The sequence below is a fragment of the Petromyzon marinus genome, unplaced genomic scaffold, assembly GCF_048934315.1.
Source record: "Petromyzon marinus isolate PM22_M1 ecotype Great Lakes invasive population unplaced genomic scaffold, UKy_Petmar_22M1.pri1.0 PM_Scaffold_14, whole genome shotgun sequence".
Lineage (NCBI taxonomy): Eukaryota > Metazoa > Chordata > Hyperoartia > Petromyzontiformes > Petromyzontidae > Petromyzon > Petromyzon marinus.
The window spans coordinates 1,754,667-1,775,292 of NW_027423102.1; the positions used below are offsets into that span (position 1 = coordinate 1,754,667).

Sequence of the window (20,626 nt, forward strand, 5' to 3'; positions counted from 1 at the left end):
CGACTTCATGCGTTGTATACGCCCAGTGCTCAGCCAATTGTTGTGAGCGTCGCTCCTCTGTCCTCTGTTGTTAATGGAGGGAGACTGCGCCCAACTGCCAAGTATCATCCTTCGCGAGCCTCTTCAAAACGCTCACCTTGACACCGCTGGAAGCAGCCATCGGACTTGACCTCACCCCACAACAGTGCAAGTTTAACCGCTCAACATTAAAACACAACGATGGGTCGCTTGCACCAATCGCACAACATCACAGCGTTGACTCTCAACTGTTACTTGTGTAGAGGGGGTCAGATTGTCCAGACATTCGGTTGATACTAATAGGGTTTATTTTTCCAGTATTGTAGATTATTTGAATTACATTTGTTTGGGCGTCAGGGTGGTGCAGTGGTCACGCCCGTGCATGGCATCTTCTGAAGGAGTGCCTGGCATCGCTTTCCTAATTCTGGTCCCTTTCTCTGCATGGGTTTACTCCCATAGCAAAACAACAACAAAAACATACACTGTAACTGGTACTAGCCAAACATCTGGGATTGTTTTTGTTATGCTGCCTTGCCCAAAATGGCATTTGGTGATAAAAAAATTTGGCAGGAATTGATGCACTAATGCAATTTGAACTCTTATATATTTTCATTTCATGACTTGCTTAGCGTTCATATTCTTGGTAAAGTCACGTAAATAGAAAACAAGAAATAAAATTCAAATTAAATAAAAAAATAAATTAAAAAATAACAAATAAAAAATAAATTGAAAATAATAAAAGCAAAAAACCCAGGACGTTTCAATCGCAACACAAGTGGTCTTTATTTTATTGTTTTTTGTTTTCTATTTACGTGACTTTACCGAAAGAACCAAGAATATGATTTCCTGCAGTCACGAAAGTTTTAAGTCAAAATTTGCTTCGCGTTCCTTTACTTTGCCCTCCTATCTGTTTGTATTGCTGTTTGTTGTTGTAACTTTCTGACTCGCCCCGACTGGACATCTGTGAAAAAAAGAGCTTCATAGCTCATCAGATTCGTCCAGCCTAATTAAAGATTCTGATTCTAACATTAACTGACCCAGTTTTCGCGCAGATATCATGGCCAGGATGCGGAACAAAGGGACCCCCGGTCACACTCACGTGGAATGCCTAGGGCATTGCACAGCAATTAAATGGACTAGTTTTGTGAGATTTATTTGGTGGCTTAGGGAAGGCCTTTATTCAACAATGTATATCATGGCCGATAAGAATTTTTATAGTTATACACCATAGCCCACGATTTCCTGCACCGTTCATTCACTTGAGGAGACTGCGCATGGTGGAGATGGATTACCCTCGGTATCCTGTCCCAAAGTAATTCCAGTGGTTCAGGTAGTGGAAGAGTTGCTAGAGCTTCTGGTTCTTGCCGAAGCCTTGTGACTTTGGGATGAGAGCGTGGTAGGATGAGTGAAGCGTAGAGCTAAAGCTCCTGGAACATCCTGTACCCAAACAACACCAAACATTCAAAATCTTACAATGCTGCTGTTCCAGCACGAACAACATAACAATGAACACATTTTAACAAATTCAACGTAATGCAGGTAATTGAGTGGCTCGAGGTTAATTTCAATGTCAGAGCACCGAGCCAATGCCATTGAGGTCCTCCATTCAAAATTCAGTGAGCCATCTATCAACAAACGTTCCTGCGAATTAAGTGCAGGAATGCTGTGGTCTCAACTTGGTCACCAATGGCTGCACAGTAAACATCATGTCAAATGTGTTTTTGTTCACTGAAGCATATCCCAGCTCTGAGGGTTTGAATTCCATTTGACGTGTAATGAATTATCTTCAGCTTGGATTTCTGGTAAAGCACATCAGTGGCAACTTGTCTCTGAACCAGGGGTTCCTTGTTCGACAAACTGTGTTTCTGGAACATTCAAGCATCCTCAAGTGCCGTGGATAAGTAAGAGTTTTATCGTTCCACTATTGTTTTGTTGACTGTATCAGCTTTAACAGGATTTGCCCAAAACGCCTTAGCAAGGAAGGATGAGTCTTTGTAAGTTAGCAAATAGAGAGGGTGGAGACCTCAGCATGTAGACATCTCAACCACAACTCTACCTGGTCTCTGTTATTTATTAAATGAGCCAGCCCTTGCCACACTGAGGTTATACGAATGAACCTTGCATGCCACAGACAGGGCAGTGAACGGCAGTTGCTGCTATTGTTTTGGTTGTTTGTAGCTTTTTTTTGTACCCAGCGATGGCAAGCTCGTACTCCGAGTGCCCATAGAAGGAGGCTGGGTCAAAGATGACGGGCCCTTCATTAATCTCTGCAGCATTCCCAGTCCATATATCACTGTGGAGCAGTGCCAGAACCACCTCTACGTCCCGGAAAAAATCCCCCAACCGAAGCTGCACACCACGCAAAAAACAACACCGCTTTATTCATGATAACGTTTTTTTCGAGTTAGATCGCATAAATTTACATGCGTCGTACACCCACCTCCAATTGCAATGAGGCAATTGCCAGAAGTCAGAATGCTTCTGGCAATTGCTTGATGATGCTGGTTGTAATCACCAGCGAAAGGTCGTACTCATTTTAAAATGTTCCGCGTTTCCTCTCTAACACACCAGAGTGCCGAAGCAATAACATAAATGGCACGTTCTGTTCATGTCAGAAACATTACTAATGGGCGATCTAAGCCAAAAAAAACTTTATCATGAATAATATTGGTCGCGAAAGCCTGCGTGTGAAACACCACTTTACCTTTAAAGTCACCTCGAAAACCCACTGCGATCAAATGGGTTTCCCATATGGCTGTGCACATGATGAGCTACACTGCTGCATGTATTAACTCTTTCCTGCTCAGAGATGACCGCAAGTTGCGGGGTGCATCCCGTTCACCGCTGAATCTCGTGTACGTCATCGGAACGTAATAGGAAGTAAATATTAATTAACTTTATTAGTACCGAGGATCCCACAAGGCCGTGCGGGAACGTGTGTAGCACAGTTTGGTACCAGCTATAATAGAGTGCTGTCCTGTTGCTACGGTGCTCTGCGGCGAGTACAATGTCTTTAAAAACAACGGCGCTATGCCTCTCTAAATAAAATTACCGCTGAACCGCTTGCGGGTTCCGAGATTCGGTGGTGAACGAGACCCATCCTGAAATGAGCAGTCGTCTCGGAACAGGAAAGGGTTAAGGGCGAGAGTGAAACAGCTTACGAACCTGAAGCCGAGACCAGAGCTCGCGGGTTTCCCGTTCACCGTAGTCCTTCTCTATCATGTCCAGCTGAAGCTGCAGTTGCTGCCGTGAGAAGAACGTCACCCAGTCCTCCTGCCACTCATTCAGCTGGTGGCATAAATATAGTTTTATTACGGACATTTAGAAACATAAGCAAATAATACCTACTTTATTTGGCCAATCCTTGACCTAAAACAGTGATATTCACTCATTTTCGGAGGGGGGCCACTTTCGCGAATAAGACATTATCAGTGAAAGAGCCATCTCACATTTGAAACCATTGGGGGGTTTGACAGCATGATGGGGTGTTTTCACTTGTGTGTATTGTCGGGGACTGCACGTCAGGGGTCGCAGTAAAAAGGACACCAGGGACTGCCACCGGCCCACGGGCCTTGCAATGAAGAACACGGACTTAAGATGTCACCCAGAAACGTTGAATTTTACGTACAAATGGCTGGGTAATTCTTAAGACATAATTCGACACTCATGTTATGTACCGATTATCATGCTGTAGTCTTTGAACATCTCATTTTAGCCACCAATTGATATCCTCATAAAAAAATTACAACAGCATTGATCCTAACGATAGGTTCTGCGCTTAATTCCCACACCTCCGTTTAGCACGGTTGGCTATGTACAAGTCTCTCAAACCCGGCTGAGTGTAATTGGTAATTAGCGAAAACATAACTGATTACGTGAACACTGGTTATGCAAGATCGATCTCTGAGGGAACTTCAGTGATATCTGGTGATGTCAGTTGTAACTGTGTGCCCTGTTATCAATGGTACAACTGTGTGCAATGGAAGAAAATATATGCATTTTTTTATCAAATATATTGTTTTATAAATTTGTGTACTTGCACAAGATAAAATGTACGCCAATCTAGTTCTTCTTAAAATGTAACCTTAAACCAATGTTACCATCATCAGTGGTTAATAGAATATTACACAAAGGACTCTCATATTTCTACGATGTAATACTAATTAGACTGACATCTGAACAACAGCTGATTTCACCGCTCCATGATAAAACTAATTTAATCAAGTAAACATTATTGCCGTTCCTATAAAACTTTGGTCACCCAGGCTGTCCTTCAACAAAAGGGTATATTAAATCTATAACATAGTTTTTTCTGGGTTAGATCGCATAAAAATGAATGAGCCGTTAAACCTACCACCACCTAACAGCCAATTAGTAAGGTTGTCACGTAAACGGAACATGCCAATCCGCTACTTGAACAGCAAACCGAAGTGTTGGAGAGAAAATCCACAACATTTACAATCTGAGTATGACGTTTCGCTGGTATTTACAACTATCATCATTAGGTGGACAGCCAAAATCATAGAGAAATCCTCCTGTTTCATTCCTTGGAGGGATAGATGTGATGACGTCACTTGTGAGCCCTTCACTAATTGGAATGTTCTGTTTATGTGACAAACCTTACGAATTGGCTGTCGGTGGCGGGTTTAACGACAAATTTATATTTCAACGATCTAACCCAAAAAAAACCGATATTATGGATGATATTGGCCGCGAAAGCCTACGTGTTAAACGGGTATATTCAAATTTAAATGGGCTACAACCAGTTTCATGACTTTAAAGCGGAGATCACATGTGGGATGTAACCACAGCATATAGCCGTATGAAACCCACATACTCTACATCCTCCTGCCCAGGGTCTATACCTGTTGGGAGAAATTCAAGACTGAAATTTTTATCAAAATCTGTAAAACACATGAGAACCTTAATTTAGCAGTCTCAAACTGACTGGGACCCCTGTCGTGACGGAGCAGCTGAACATTGCACAAAATCATCAACGCATATACAGATATATACCAAGGGTGACCAACTTTCCTGACCCTACCAGCAGCATACCATAATCTTCAGATGGCCGCGGGAGCCACAAGAGATAAAGATTAGCCATACAGAAGTTGACTCGTGTCGACTGGCTGTGGAATTTTGACTTTAGAAATCTCAGTGCCCTGGGAGTACTCATGGCCTGCCTCCGATACCAGATTGTTCTCACTTCATATAAAGTTAAATTGAAGAGTTACAAATTAGCAGCGCCTCTGCAGAGCCACACTTGAACTGCCCAGGAGCCACATGCAGATGCCGAGCAATGGTCTGGCCAACCATGGTATTTTCTGTACATTATAGACTTGTAAATCTAGCGTATATAAATAATTAGCTGAAAACATTTATTTTAGCATTTACTCTATTGCCCTTTAATGAATGAATAGCAAAACTACATGAACTCTCTCCTAAAGCCTTCTTTTGGCTAGCAGACCTTGACATTTATCTCCTGAACATATTGCGATTATATTCTTGGTTCTTTCGGCAAAGTCACGTAGAAGGGAAATAATACAAATAAAACATAATATAATAAAATTCTCACGACATTTCGGCCACAACGCAAACAGCCGTCCTCAGGTGAAGAAACAGAGCTGTCGGAAAGACAGCGTCTTAATGAACACTACCCAGCGTTCATTAAGACGCTGTCTTTCCGACAGCTCTGTTTCTTCATCTGAGGACGTCTGCTTGCGTTGTGGTCGAAACTTCGTGAAAATTTTATTATATAATGTTTTATTTGTATTATTTTATTATTTCCCTTCCACGTGACTTTACCGAAAGAAACAAAAATATGAATCCCTGCAGTCACGAAAGCTTTAAATCGAAAAATATTGCGATTAGCAAAAATATAAAGGGACGCAATGTTGAATGCTCTAAGTCTCCTTTGCAGAAGAGTTTGCCCTGATGGACTTAAATACAGATACTTTTAATAGCCATAATTCATATATTACCCAACATAATTCATATTCTGAAAAGTACATTGCACACACATGAACAATACAGTTCCCTTCATCACAAAGATGGCTAAAACAAAGAGATGAATGTGATTAGGTGTGGAAAAGCATGACCGCTGGCTGGCTAGTTGTGTTCATGTATGAAATAATGACAGCATGTGTCTATCTCATTCACTAGCTCAATCGCTTGATTTTTACTATTAATAAACAGCTGTATGAAATGTGTGTTTGTTTACACACAAATCGCCTGTTTACACATATTCATTAGATCCGATTAGCATGCCTACTCTCAGTGCGAAGGAATGTCAACATAATACATAGTTGACATGATGCTAGGGTTGGATCGGTGGGCCTAGTTTTCCACATGTTTTACATTTTCATGATTCAATACCGATAGTTTCTCTTCCTTGTGAAGCCTCTCTCCAATCTTCCTGTTGTGAAGGTGCATTTCAGCCAGATGCTGCCCCAACAAGCCTGAGCCCCTGTCAGAGTGTACAACACAATAGACCTGTCAAAGAAAACATTAACTTTATCATGTCAACAAACCCCAAGTAATAATTCATATGCAAACTAAACTACATCATATTTGTCCAGGTGGTCTGTGGCCAAGAACCTCGCTTGAAAATACGAATATATCAGTTCACATTCTGGTTTAGGTGACTCAAAACAATATTCTTCTGGGGTTTATACAATGAGTGTTACTTCCTGGGAAGTCAATCCTATGTAGACTATAAATGAAACCATTTTTTATATTACCAGAGCTATTTTTCAGAACCGACCTGGCCACAAATGATAGCCTAACGAAGTGGCTTATCACATGGAAATGTATAGCAGCCAAATGCTCAAAATACTCATGTTTCTAAATGTGCAGGGAAAAACTGGAGAAACCGGAGAAAAATCTGCACGACCACGGGGAGAACATGCAAACTTAAAATATACAGCAGGCGTCAAGGTCGGGATCGAACCTACGAAGTCCAATATACCAGGCGAGGCAGTTAACATCTCCTAGCCACCATGGCGCCCCATTCTCTGACTTATCCACCCACCCACCCACTCGTAAAGCCACCCACTCACTCACCCTGCCACGTACTGAATCTCTAAACCAACAACTCAACCACCCACTCACTCACCCTGCCACGTACTTAATCTCTAAACCAACAACTCAACCACCCACCCACTCATCCAACCTCTCACTTACTAAACCAGCCACTCACCAACCCACCGACCCACTCATCCACCTATTCACTTAAAATAGTTCAACTACAATTGAATTATTTTAAATTCACCAGGCAAGGCCCACTGAGCTATATAGATCCTTGTCGGAAACGACGTGGCAAACAAATGATAGCTCAAAGAAGTGGCTTATCACGTGGACATTTATAGCAGCCAAAGCCTCTAAATGTATATTTCTAAATATGCATGAAAAACTCGGAGGTCCCAGAGAAAAATCCATGCAACCACAGGGAGAACATGCAAACTCCAAATATACAGGCGTCACGATCGAGATCGAACCCACGATGTCTTATACAAATGGCGAGGGAGTTAACATTCCGCTACCCTGGCGCTCCACTCTGACTCAGCCTCCCACCCACCCACTCAAACACCCAGCCAAGCACTCATGAACCCAATCACCGTGGCACCCACTTAATCGCGAAACCCACTCACTCATCAACACACCCAGCCACTCACTTAACCACTTACCTACGAACCCACCTGCATACCCCCCACTCACTAACTCAACGACCCACTCACTCAACACTCCACTAACCCACCCAATCACCTATTCATGCCCCAAATCACACACTGACCCATTCACCCACTTAATCTATAACTCATGCACTCATCCACCCACCTGCTCACCAGCCACTTATCTACTCACCCACCCACTCATCCTGCCACCTACTCAACCTCTAACCCACCCACGCACCGAACTACCCACCTACCCAATCACCCATCCAATAAACTACAACTAAACTATTTTGTATTTTACCAGGTAAGCCCCACAGAGCTATATAAAACATTTTAGAAGTGATCTGGTTACAACTGATACGTGAACGAAGTGGCTTATCAAGCTGACATTTCTTCTAAACAAATCTTGACTCTAAATGGGGAGGGATGAATCTGGAGGACCCGGAGAAAGATCTACGAAGACACAGGCAAAACATTAAAACTCATAATATACAGGCAGCAGGGTCAGAATCGAATACACGATTTCCTGTATACTTAGTGAGGTAGTTAATATCTCACCATAGTGGCACCCCGCTCTCTGACCCACTCACCCAATTACACACTAACTCACCCACTCAACCTCCCACATTAACTTACCCACCCACCAGTCACTCCCCCATTCACCCAACCACCCCCTCACTCACCCAACCACGCACCAACTCACCTACCCACTAACTCACCCACCCATCTTCTCCCGCACTCAGCCAGCCACCCGCTCAATCACGTGCCGACTAACTTACTCACACACTCACCGACCAATACACCCATTCACCCATTCACTTACCCACCCACAATCTCACTAGCCAAGCCAACCACCCAGCCCCTCACTCACCCACTTATTCAATCACTCACTACCCCACACACTCACCCAACCACTTGCTCACTTACCCATACGCTAACCCAACCACTCACTCACCGACTCACCCACCCACTAACTCATCAAAATTAATTCTCAACCACTCACCCAACCACCCACGCAATCTCATACCCACTAACTCACTCACCTACCCATTTATGCACTCACGCACCCACTTACTCACTCACGCACCCACCAACCAACCCACCTACCCATCTCTTCACTCACTCACCCACCCACACAGTCAATCACTCACCTACATACCTACCCACTAATACTCACCCACTCATCCAACAACGAACTCACCAACCCACCCGCCGACTCACTCAGGTACTAACCCACTCAACTTATAACCCACACACTAACCACCTAACCACCTACCCACACACTCACTCACTCAGTCACCCACACACTCACTCACTCATCCACCCACCCAAACATCCACTCACCCACCCACTAATTCACCCACCCACTCACTCCCTCATCCATCCACTCACCTACTCGCCCATCCACTCACTTACTCAATGAGCCACTCACCTTCTCACCCAGTACTTACACATCAACTGACTCTGCCACCCACTCAATTCCTAACCCACCCACTCACCCAACCAGCTGCCCACTCCCTCAGCCACTCACCTACTTACCCACCCCACTTACACATCCACTTACCCTGCAATCCACTCAATTTCTAATCCCCCACTCACCCAACCACCCGCCCACTCATCTACTCACCCATTACCACGGAATTATTCACCCACCCATCAGTCAACCACCCAATAATTCAACCACTCACAAACTAAATCGCCTATTAATTAAACCACCCACTACCTCAACCACCCACTAACTTAACCACCGAGCCACTCACCCACTCAGCAAGCCACCCACCTATATCTCTAACCCAATATTTCACTCACCCACCGCCCACTCACCTACACACTAAATTATGTTTATTTTACCAGGTTAGGCCCAATGAGCTACGTAGCTCGTTTTCAAAACAACCTTCACCACAAATAAACCGACCATTAAAATTATAGACTGATCATTTCTTTGTCAGTGGGCAAACGTACAAAATCAGCAGAGGATCAAATACTTTTTTCCCTCACTGTACATTGCGGGGGTCACAAAAATATCTCCAAAATCCTGAATAAACACAAAATCCAGGTCCAATTCAACACAGTACAAAAAAATCCGTGATCTGGTTCCATCTGTAAAGGATGTGGTTCCAGACATACAGTACCCGGGCGTTTACAAACTAAAGTGCGTCTGTGGTAGCAGCTACATTGGAGAAACCACACGACATATATCAGACCCCATCCGCGAACATAAAGCAGACTTGAAACACGGTAGGACGAACTCCTCTGCCGTGGCAGATCACTGTTATAATTCAGTGGGCTCACATGACATTGACTTCTCCAAGACAGAGGTTCTTTGCAAGCCAACCGGCTACCATGAGAGATTCGTTCATGAGGCCATCCACATATACAAGCACAGATACAATTTCAACCGAGAAGATGGATTCTGGCTTAGTAACCATTGGAAAGATGTTTTAAACCATTTCGGTTCTTAATTGATTGTATTTTATGGTGATTTTCAGACCGCAGCCCTTTCGCTGGCACTGCCTCTTAATACTTCTCACACCACGGTCAATGGTATGGTTTACAACATGTAGTATAATAATTAATAGTATAACATTGTAATGTTTAACATAACTCATAAGGCAATATATAGCATCGTAATTGCATAATGAATATACATCAGTGTGGTATATAGTTGGGTTCATAGAATAAGACATAGTGTAATATCACAAGTCTAATAGTTTATAATCTAAAGTATAGGGTAGTGTAAAGTAACGCATTGTATAATTCAAAAGTGGAATTTGTCTATGATATGATGTTATACAATGTAGTTTAGATTGGAAGGTATAATATTGTATTATATAGTAGTCCAGTTTACAGCATAGTCATAAGGCAACTCAGGACACAACAGCGCACCTTGGCTGTTGCACTTGCCCCTTTTCTTGTTTCCTCTCTGCCTGTGTTCCCAGCCCCCTCCCTCCTCCTCTCCGGAGGTGATGCAGGTAACATGCAAATTCATATTTTAACTCCGCCCACACAGCTTAATAGACGCGGTCCTTGCATGTCAGCGTTCATTCAAGCTCTGTCTTCCGGACAGACCTGTCTCTTCACTTGAAGAAGGCCACTTGTGTTGTGGCCAAAACGTCGTGAGAATTTTATTGTCTTATTTAATTTTATTATTTTATTCCCATTCTACGTGACTTTACCGAAAGAACCAAGAAGATGAATCCTTGCAGTCATGAAAGCTTTAAACTGAAATTTACTTTTTATTTCACCAGGCAAGGCCCATTAAGCTATATAGATCCTTTTCAGAATAGACCTGGCTACAAATGATAGATATACGAGTGGCTTATCACAGATACATTTATTGCAGCCAAATCCTCTAAACACATGTTGCTTCTAAATGCAGAGGGAAAACCCTGAGTATCTAGAACAAAATCCAGGCGACCACGGGTGAGAACTTGCAAACTCCAAATATACAGGCGACAGGGTCGGGATCGAATCTACCACCTCCTGTATACTAGGCAAAATAGTGAACATCTCACCACCTTGGCGCCTCACTCTCTGACTCAGCCATCCACTCACTTACACGCTAACTTACCCACTCAACTTCCCATGTTAAATTACCCACCCAGCCGTCACTCACCCATTCACTCACTCACCCAACCCGTCACTCACCCCTCCACTAACCCACCCACTCACTCATTAACTTGCCCACCTATCTTCTCAACCACTCACCCAGCATCCCACTCAATCTCATACCAAACTAATCTACACACACCCACACACCCACTCACTGACCCACTCACTTATGCACTCGCCCAACCACCCACTTACTCCCTCATGCACTCACCAACCCACCCACCCATCTCCTCACTCACACACCCACCCCATCAATCACCCACCAACTAACACCCACACACTCACCTACTCACCCACTCACCGACCCAGCACTCACTCACCGAGCCACTCAATTGCTAACCCACCCACTCACCCACCCACCTGCCCACTCACTCACCCACCCACCTGCCCACTCACTCACCCAGTCACTAACGCACTCACTCAATGTATAACCCACCCACTACCCACCTAACCTCCTTCCCACACACTCATTCACCCAACCACATACCCACCCACACTCACCCATACACTCACCTACTCGCCCAGCTGCTCAATAATTTACCGAGCCACTCACCTAATTACCCAGCCACTCACCTACTCACTCACCCACTTACACATCCACTCACCCTGCCACCCACTCCATTTCTAACCCACACACTCACCCAACCACCTCCCACTCCCTCAGCCACTCACCGACTCACCAAATCACCCACTACCCAAATAACTAATCATCCACCCATCACTCAACCAAACAATAATAAAGCCACCCAATAATTAAACCACCCATTAACTCAACCACCCACTAACTCAACCAGGTTTATTTTACCAGGTCAGGCCCACTGAGCTATAAATATCGTTTTCAGAAGCACCATCGCCAAAAATTATAGCTCAAAAAAGTGGCTTATCATGTATACATTTATAGCAACCAACTCCTCTAAATACATGTTTCTAAATGTGGAGGGAAATCTACAGGCATTAGGGTCAGGATCGAACCCACAACCTTCTGTATACGAGGCGAGGTAGTTAACATATCGCCACTGTGGCCCCCCACTATATGACTCTCCCACCCACTAACCCACACAGTCACCCACTCACTTAAATACCCACCGTCACATGCATCCAGGCACTGACTCACCCAGCCACTCAGTACCCATAAACCCACCCAGGCACTCACCCATGCACTTGCCCACTCACCCACCCACCCAATTATCCACAAACTAAACTAAATGTTAAATATTTTTTTTTATTTTACCAGGTCAGGCCCACAGCAAAATAGATATTTTTCAGAAGCCACGTGACCACAAATAGCAGTTCAATGAAGTGGCTTTTCACGTAGAAGCTAAATTCTATAAATGCATGTGTCTAAATGCAGCAGGACAACCCGAAGAACTCTGATTAAATGTCACGCGACCACAGGAACAACATGCACACTCCAAATTTCCAGGCGTCAGGGTCGGGATTGAACTCACAACCTCCTGCATAAAATACGAGGAAGTTAACATCTCGCCACAATGGCACTCCACTATCTGACGTAGCCACCCACTCACCCACCCACTCACAACAAACCCACTCAACCCTGACAACTACTCAATCTCTAACCCACCAACCCAAGCACACAACAACCCACCTACCCATTCACCAACCCAGCCAATAAACTAAACTAATTTTATTTTACCAGGTAAGGGTCACAGAGCTATATACTGTACATCACTTTCAGTAGTGACCTGGTTACAAATGATAGGCCAACGAAGTGGCTTATCACGTAGACATTTATTGCAGCCAAATCCTATAAATGCATGTTGATTTTATATGCAGAGGGAAAACCCGGAGGACATGGAGAAAAATCCATGCGACCAAGGGGAGAACGTGCAAACTCCAAATATACAGGCAGAAGGGTCGAGATCGAAACCACAACCTCCTGTTTTCCAGGTGAAGTGGCTCGCATCTCACCACAATGGCGCTCCATTCTCCGACTCTCCCATCCATGAACCCACACACCCACCCACTCAAATACCCACCCATTAACTCAACAACCCATGAACTCAACCACCCACTAACTCAACCAGCCACTTACTCAACCAGCTACTTACTCAACCACCCACAAACTCAACCACCGAGCCACTCACACACTCACCAAGCCACTCTCTCAATCTATAACTCACACTCATGCATCCAGCTACTCACCCATCCACTCATCCACCCACCCACACACCAACCCACTCACCCACGCACCCAGCCAATCATAAAAAAACACTGAACTAAAACGATTTTTTTTTCCAGGTAAGGCCCACAGCTATATAAATCTTTATCAGAAGCAATCTGCCCACAAATAACAGCTCAATGAAGTGGCTTTTCACGTAGAACGTTATAGCAGCCACATTCTATAAATGCATGTTTCTAAATACGGAGGGACAACCCGGAGAACCCGGAGAAAATTCCACCCGACCATGGGGAGAAGATGCAAACTCCAAATGTATACAGGCTTTAGGGTTGGGGGGAACCTACGAACTCCAATATACCAGGCGAGGGAGTTAACATCTCGCCACTGTGGCGCCTCATTATCTGACTCACCCACCAACTCAACTACTAAAGCCACCCACACACTCACTCACCCACTCACAAACCCACTCATTCACTAACCCACTGACTCATCAACACACCAAGCCACTCACTCAAGAACTTACCTATGCACCCACCTACACACCCACTCACTCTAAATATACAGACGTCAGGGTCGGGATCGAACCCATGACCTCGTTTATAAAAGACGAGGCAGTTAACATCTCGCCACCATGGCACTCCACACTCCGACTCAGCCACCTACTCACCCACCCACTCACAAACCCACCCACTGGATCTCAAACACACTCACTCACCAATTTACCCACCCACTCACCCTGACACCCACTCAATCTCCAACTGACCCACCCACGCACTCAAAATCCCACCTACCCACTCAACCATCCAATAAACTGAAACTAAACATTTTTTTTTTTACCAGGTAAGGCACACAGAGGTATAGCAAGTGACCTGGTTACAATAGGTCGACGAAGTGGCTTATCACGTAAACATTTATTGCATTCAAATCCTTTAAACGCATGTTGATTTGAAATGCGGAGGGAAAACCCGGCTATTTTAATGCACACAATGGACCAGAAGGACAAGCGCAAAGGGTTCACATAATGCGCATGCATAATGTACGTTGACTCATTAATCTCTCCCCCCCTCCCCACTTTGCATCAAGAGCGCCAAAGTGTGGTCACCACATCTATGCCTCTTTATAAGGAACGAAACAGACTAACTTCTCCACAAATCTGGCTGTCGCCTGATGAAGCTAGTTGTAATTACTGGCGAAAAGTTGTACTCAGATTGTAAATGTTGTGGCTTGACTCTCCAACACACCGGTGTGCTGTACTAGTGATAAATTGGCATGTTCTGATTACGTGACAACCCTTACTAGTTGGCTGTGTCGGGTGGTGGTGGGTTTTAACGACACATTTATATATTTATGCGATCTAACCCAAAAAACCCTCTATTATGGATAATATTGGTCGCGAAAGCCTACGTGTAAAACAAATCCCAAGGAATAAAAAAAATCGATGCGACCACGGAAGAAGATGAAAACTCCAAATATACAGGCTTCAGGGTCGGGATCGAATTGATTACATCCTGTATTCTGGGCGAGGGAGTTAACATCTCGCCACTGCGGTGCCTCATTATCTGACTCACCCACCCGCTCAACTACTAAAGCCACCCACACCCTCACTCACCCACTCAAAAACCCACTCACCCTGCCACCCACTCGCTCATACAAATCGGGCATCAATACCGTTGCTTTGTATGATCTGTGAAACGCAGAATATTGCAGATAAAATCGGACATTTCGAGCTTGCTGCAGGATCGATTGAGTGGAATCAATACAATTAGTCTTGATTCACGATCAACAAAGACCATATATAGGAAAATCTCTGATCGGTGATTTGGATTGCATCATATTGCAGCGCCCCTTTGATGATGTTATAAAGCACTTGCCCCAACAGTCTGTTAAAGGCTACACGGGGGATCTTTGTGTGCGAGTAGCTCACAGATGCTTGAGAGATCTGGGCACTGTCCGATCATCAGTGAGCTCCTCCGGCAGGCGAGGCTGAGTTGGCTGTTGTCTGTGCATTAAGAGGTGTTAAATATCCCACGCAGAGGAGTCTGCTTATAGGACAGATAAAAGGTTCATCTTCTTTGGTTCTTTCGGTAAAGTCACGTAGAATTAGAATAAAATAATAAATTGATAAAATAAAATAACACAATAATATTTTCCCGACGTTTCGGCCACAACACAAGCGGCCTTCATCAGGTGAAGGGACGAGACTGTCTGGTAGGACAACACTCCAGCGTTGTCCTACCAGACAGTCTCGTCCCTTCACCCGATGAAGGCCGCTTGTGTTGTGGCCGAAACGTCGTGAGAATATTATTGTGTTATTTTATTTTATCAATTTATTATTTTATTCTAATTCTACGTGACTTTACCGAAAGAACCAAAGAAGATGAATCATTGCAGTCACGAAAGCTTTAAATCGAAAGATAAAAGGTTCTTCACGTACCGTGTCCCGTGTCACCTAAACGTTAAATGGGGCCCCGGTAAATTCAGTGTCCACCGCTGAATCATCTTTCACCATCACCACTCGTCCATGAAGGCCAATGCGACGAGGCCATAGATAGACGGCGCGTTATAACGGAGAAGGGGGGGACCAGGAGAAACGTCGTACTACGTGACATCACAACACCCTGCACACAACCGTAGTGGCAGATTAGGGTGCGCATCATTCACGAATATGTGGTTTAAGTGGTTGAGAGTAGATTTTGGTGTAAACTGATCACGATGCTTTGCGTGGCCTGCATTTAAAATGTAATGTGTGGGTGCGTGAGCAGATATGAGTGGGTGAGTGCGTCAGTAAGCCGGTAGGTGAGTATGTGGGTGGATGGAGGGGGATGGGCGGGAACGCCATGGGCTGGAGTGGAGGCGGACTGATGCGTTACGGGAGGATATGGAGCTGAGTGGGCTTTGCCGACGACTGGTACCAGCGGTGTCGGGATCGGCCTCTGCGGGGGAGGCTCGTGAAGGACGCTTCTACTGGGCAGTTGGAGACAGTCGCCCTCCACCAACAACGGAGGAGTGACGCTCACAACAACGAGCGGAACACCGGATGATAAATATGCAGCAATTTGGCACAGTACGGGGTACAGGTGGTGCATCTGCCAGTCATCTCAGTCAGCCAACCCATGGCACCTGGGTCTGTTCCAGGACCTCCGGTCAGCGAGCCTTCGACACTTCACGTGGCTTCAAAGTGCACCTGGCCTGGCACAGGCGCCGTGGTGACGTCACTGTCACATATTGGCGAATGGCGACGGTCGATAACGCGGCGGTGGTTGTGAGAAATGCCATTTTGGGGGGGGGGGGGGGGCGCCAAACCTGACCAGCTGTAAACCTCACGTCGCCTCGCAGCCACACAGTGGCAACAGGGAGTTCTGGATGGGTGCAAGGGGCTGGTAATCCCCCTCCACCTTCAACTAAATAACCACACACGCGAGCCCTTGGGGCTCTCTGTGAGTCGATGGATCTGTGTGTGGTGAGTCTATGGGTCTCTGTGAGAGTCCGTGGGTCTCTGTGTGGTGAGTTTATGTGTGTCTGTTTTATGAGTCTATAGGGCTCTGTGCGAGTCTGTTTGATTCGGTGGTTCTCTGTGTGATGAGTCTATGCGTTTTTGTATGACTCTATGGGTCTCTATGTGGTGATTCTATGGGTCTGTTTGGTGAGTCTATGGGTCTCTCTCTGAGTCTATGGGTCTCTGTGGGGTGAGTCTATGCGTCTTTGTGGGGTGAGTCTATGCGTCTCTGTCTGATGTGTCTATGGGTCTCTGTGGTGAGTCTATGGGTCTCTGTGGTGAGTCTATGGGTCTCTGTGGTGAGTCTATGGGTCTCTGTGGTGAGTCTATGGGTCTCTGTGTGAGTATGGGTACGATTGAGTCTATGGGTATCTGTCTGGTGAGTCTATGTCTCTGTTTGGTGAGTATATGTCTCTGTTTGGTGAGTCTATAGGGCTCTGTGCGAGTCTGTGGATCTGTTTGAGTCTGTGGTTCTCTGTCTGATGAGTCTATGGGTCTCTGTGGTGAGTCTATGGTTCTCTGTGCAAGTCTGAGGGTATGTGCGTGGTGAGTGTATAGGTCTATGTGTGATGACTCTATGGGTCTCTATGTGATGGATATCTGTGGTGCACATATCCTGGCACAAGCGCCGTGGCGTCATCACCACCACTAAGTGGAGAATGCTCCTACCCCTGCTCCTGCTTGTTTTTGTGCTCGGGAAGGAGAGAGAAAACTAGACTAAGGTCCACTGAGCTAAACATCTCTTCTTCAGAAGCGATTTGGCACCAATGATAGCTCAACGAAGTGGCTCATCATCACAGTCACGAAAGTTTTAAGTAAAAACTTTAAACGAATGTTTCTAAATGTGGAGGGAAAAACCGGAGGACCCGGAGAAAAAGTCCACACGACCACGGGGAGAGACAGAGACACGCAAACTCCAAATATACAGCAGGCATCAGGGTCGGGGTCGAACCCACAACCTCCTGTACACCAGGCGAGGTAGTTAGGGGGGAAAGCAGAGACAGCGAGAGAGAGGAGAATTAGTCAAACTCACACTCAGTATTACTAACTAACCATGATACACTCGCCATGATACTCACCATCATACTCACGCATTCACCATCATACTCACACACAAGCCCACACACATCAACTGTCGCCATTCACCACTACGTGGCGGTGATGTCCCCACAATAACTCAGGTGCCAAGGTTTGACGGCTGTGCCAGGCTAAGTGCAGGAGGAGGCCACGGGCCAGACTCAGGTGCCATGGGTTGACTGCTCTGCCTGGCTAGGTACAAGAGGAGGGCTAGACCCTGGTGCTATGGGTTAACTCGTGTGCCACCACCTGCACAACCACCACAATAACAACCACACAACAATAACCACGACCAACAACTGTAACCACAGTTTAACACGTAGGCTTTCGCGACCAATATTATTCATAATAACGGTTTTTGGGTTAGATCGCGTTTATTTATAAATGTGTCGTAACCCTCCACCACCCGACACGGCCAATCAGCAAAAAAAGTGTCACGTTGACAAAAGACAAATAATTCACTACTTTAGCCCACCGGTGTGTTGAAGAGTGAATCCACATTTACAGTTTGAGTACTGGGCTAAAGTAGTGAATTATTTGTCTTTTGTCAACGTGACACTTTTTTTGCTGATTGGCCGTGTCGGGTGGTGGAGGGTTACGACACATTTATAAATAAACGCGATCTAACCCAAAAACCGTTATTATGAACTGTAACCACAACTATAATTTAACCACAACTATAATTCCCATCAGCCACACGGCCCTCTGGGAGTGCCTCTCAACAGCAGCAGCAGCAGGGCCGAGCTCTGCTTGAAGCAAACTCAGCAGAACGTGACGGCTGTGGGCCAGGCGCCTCCTCTGTCTCCCCCCACCGCCGCCGCCGCCACTGCTGATGTGGACACACCGCGCGAGGTTCTCACCTTCAGGCTGAGTCGACGTAGAGGAGGCCCAGCGAGCCGCCGCTTCAGAAGCTTTCGCGAGCCACTGACGGTGGCCGTGAGCTGGAATCCAAATCAGCCGCTCGCCACCCACAATCCACAGCGCGCGCCGCCTCCACTCGGCCCCGGCCTAAGCGGAAGTAGCAGCGGGGGAGGGGGGCGGGGCATGGGGGGTGAGGGGGCGGGTCACGAGGGGGTGGGGCAGGGGGGGCAAGGGGGGGGTGAGGGGGAGCATAGAGGGGGTTCGTTAGGTGGAGAAAAGGGGGGGCATGGGGGGTTGTGAGGGGGCATGGGGGGTTGTGAGGGGGCATGGGGGGTTGTGAGGGGCATGGGGGGTTGCGAATGTGGAGGGGCGGGGGGGGAAGGGGGGTCACGAGGAGGGGCAGGGGGGTAGCGAGGGGGAGGGAAATGGCGGACCATGGGGCGTGGTCGCGAGGGGGGGCAGGGGGGGAGGAGCTCAGGTGTGAGGGGGAGGAGCTCATGGCTCTGACGTCACGGGGGCGTGGTTACCTTGGACCACCCCCGCGCCTCGCGCCACGTGCTTCCCACTGGCAGTTTGGCCGTTAGAGAGACGCGGACCGACCCCAGAGCAGGAGTGGAACCGAGCTGTGGGTGAGTGGTGGCGGTGGTGGTGTGAGTCTCTCTGTGTGAGTCTGTGTGTGTGTGAGGCTTTCTATATGAGTCTGTGTGTGTGTGACTCTGTGTGTGTGTGTCTCTCTGTGTGAGTCTGTGTGTGTGAATCTGTGTGTGTGACTCTCTGTATGTGTGTGAGTTTCTGTGTGAGTCTGTGTGTGTGTGTGAGACTCTCTGTGTGTGTATGACTCTCTGTGTGAGTCTCTGTGTGTGTGACTCTCTGTGTGACTCTCTGTATGTGTGAGTCTGTGTGTGTGTGACTCTCTGTATGTGTGAGTCTCTGTGTGTGTGTGTGAGTCTCTGTGTCTGTGTGTGTGTGAGTCTCTGTGTGTGTGTGAGTCTCTGTGTGAGTCTCTGTGTGTGTGAGTCTGTATGTGTGCGAGTCTCTGTGTGAGTCTGTGTGTGTGAGTCTGTGTGAGTCTCTGTGTGTGTGAGTCTCTACGTGTGCGAGTCTCTGTGTGAGTCTGTGTGTGTGTGGAACGGTCGTAGAGCTGACAGCGCGCCGCGCTATGAACCCGGCGACCCCGAGTTGGATTCCCTCTAAAGGCCAACAGCAGTAACGATTATCTGAACCGGTGCTGGGCCTCCCCTAGGTTGACTCAACCTCGAATGAGTACCTGGTGTGGTGTGTAAAGATCGCCACTGGGGAGACAAAGGCGGCCGGGCGTGGTGCTGGCAATCCAACCCCCTCGTGTGTCGTGCCGGCCTTCATACGTACTGCTGGCTAACAGCACTTGCCCCTACAGCCTGTTAAGTCTCTACGGGGATCTTTGTCTTTGGTGTCCCATACTGGCAGGGGGAGGAGTGGTGGTGTTAATGTTGGTGGTATTAGTGGTGGGGGTGCTCGTGATGGTGGTGGTGTTAGTTGTGTTAGTGATGGTGGTGTTAGTGATTGTGGTTGTTAGTAGTGGTGATAGTGGTGGTGTTACTGGTGCTAGTGATGGTGGTGTTGGTGTTGGTGGTATTAGTGATGGTGGTGTAAGTGAGGTGATTGGATACCATGGTGGTCCCCATCTTTAAGAAGGGAGACCGCACAGACTGTAACAACTACAGGGGCATCTCACTCCTCAGTGTGCCGGGAAAGGTCCTGGCAAGGATT

The 20,626-nt window shown here is 46.5% G+C and overlaps 1 long non-coding RNA gene across 1 annotated transcript; it reads right to left on the bottom strand.

Moving 5' to 3' along the window:
- Nucleotides 1–308: 308 nt before the first annotated feature.
- On the bottom strand, nt 309–19,013 carry LOC142922694 (uncharacterized). The gene is made up of 4 exons (XR_012940240.1): nt 18,877–19,013; nt 6,394–6,484; nt 3,184–3,306; nt 309–1,455 (listed from the first exon to the last, which is right to left on the bottom strand). It is a non-coding gene; the product is annotated as an uncharacterized LOC142922694 (long non-coding RNA).
- Nucleotides 19,014–20,626: the final 1,613 nt, after the last annotated feature.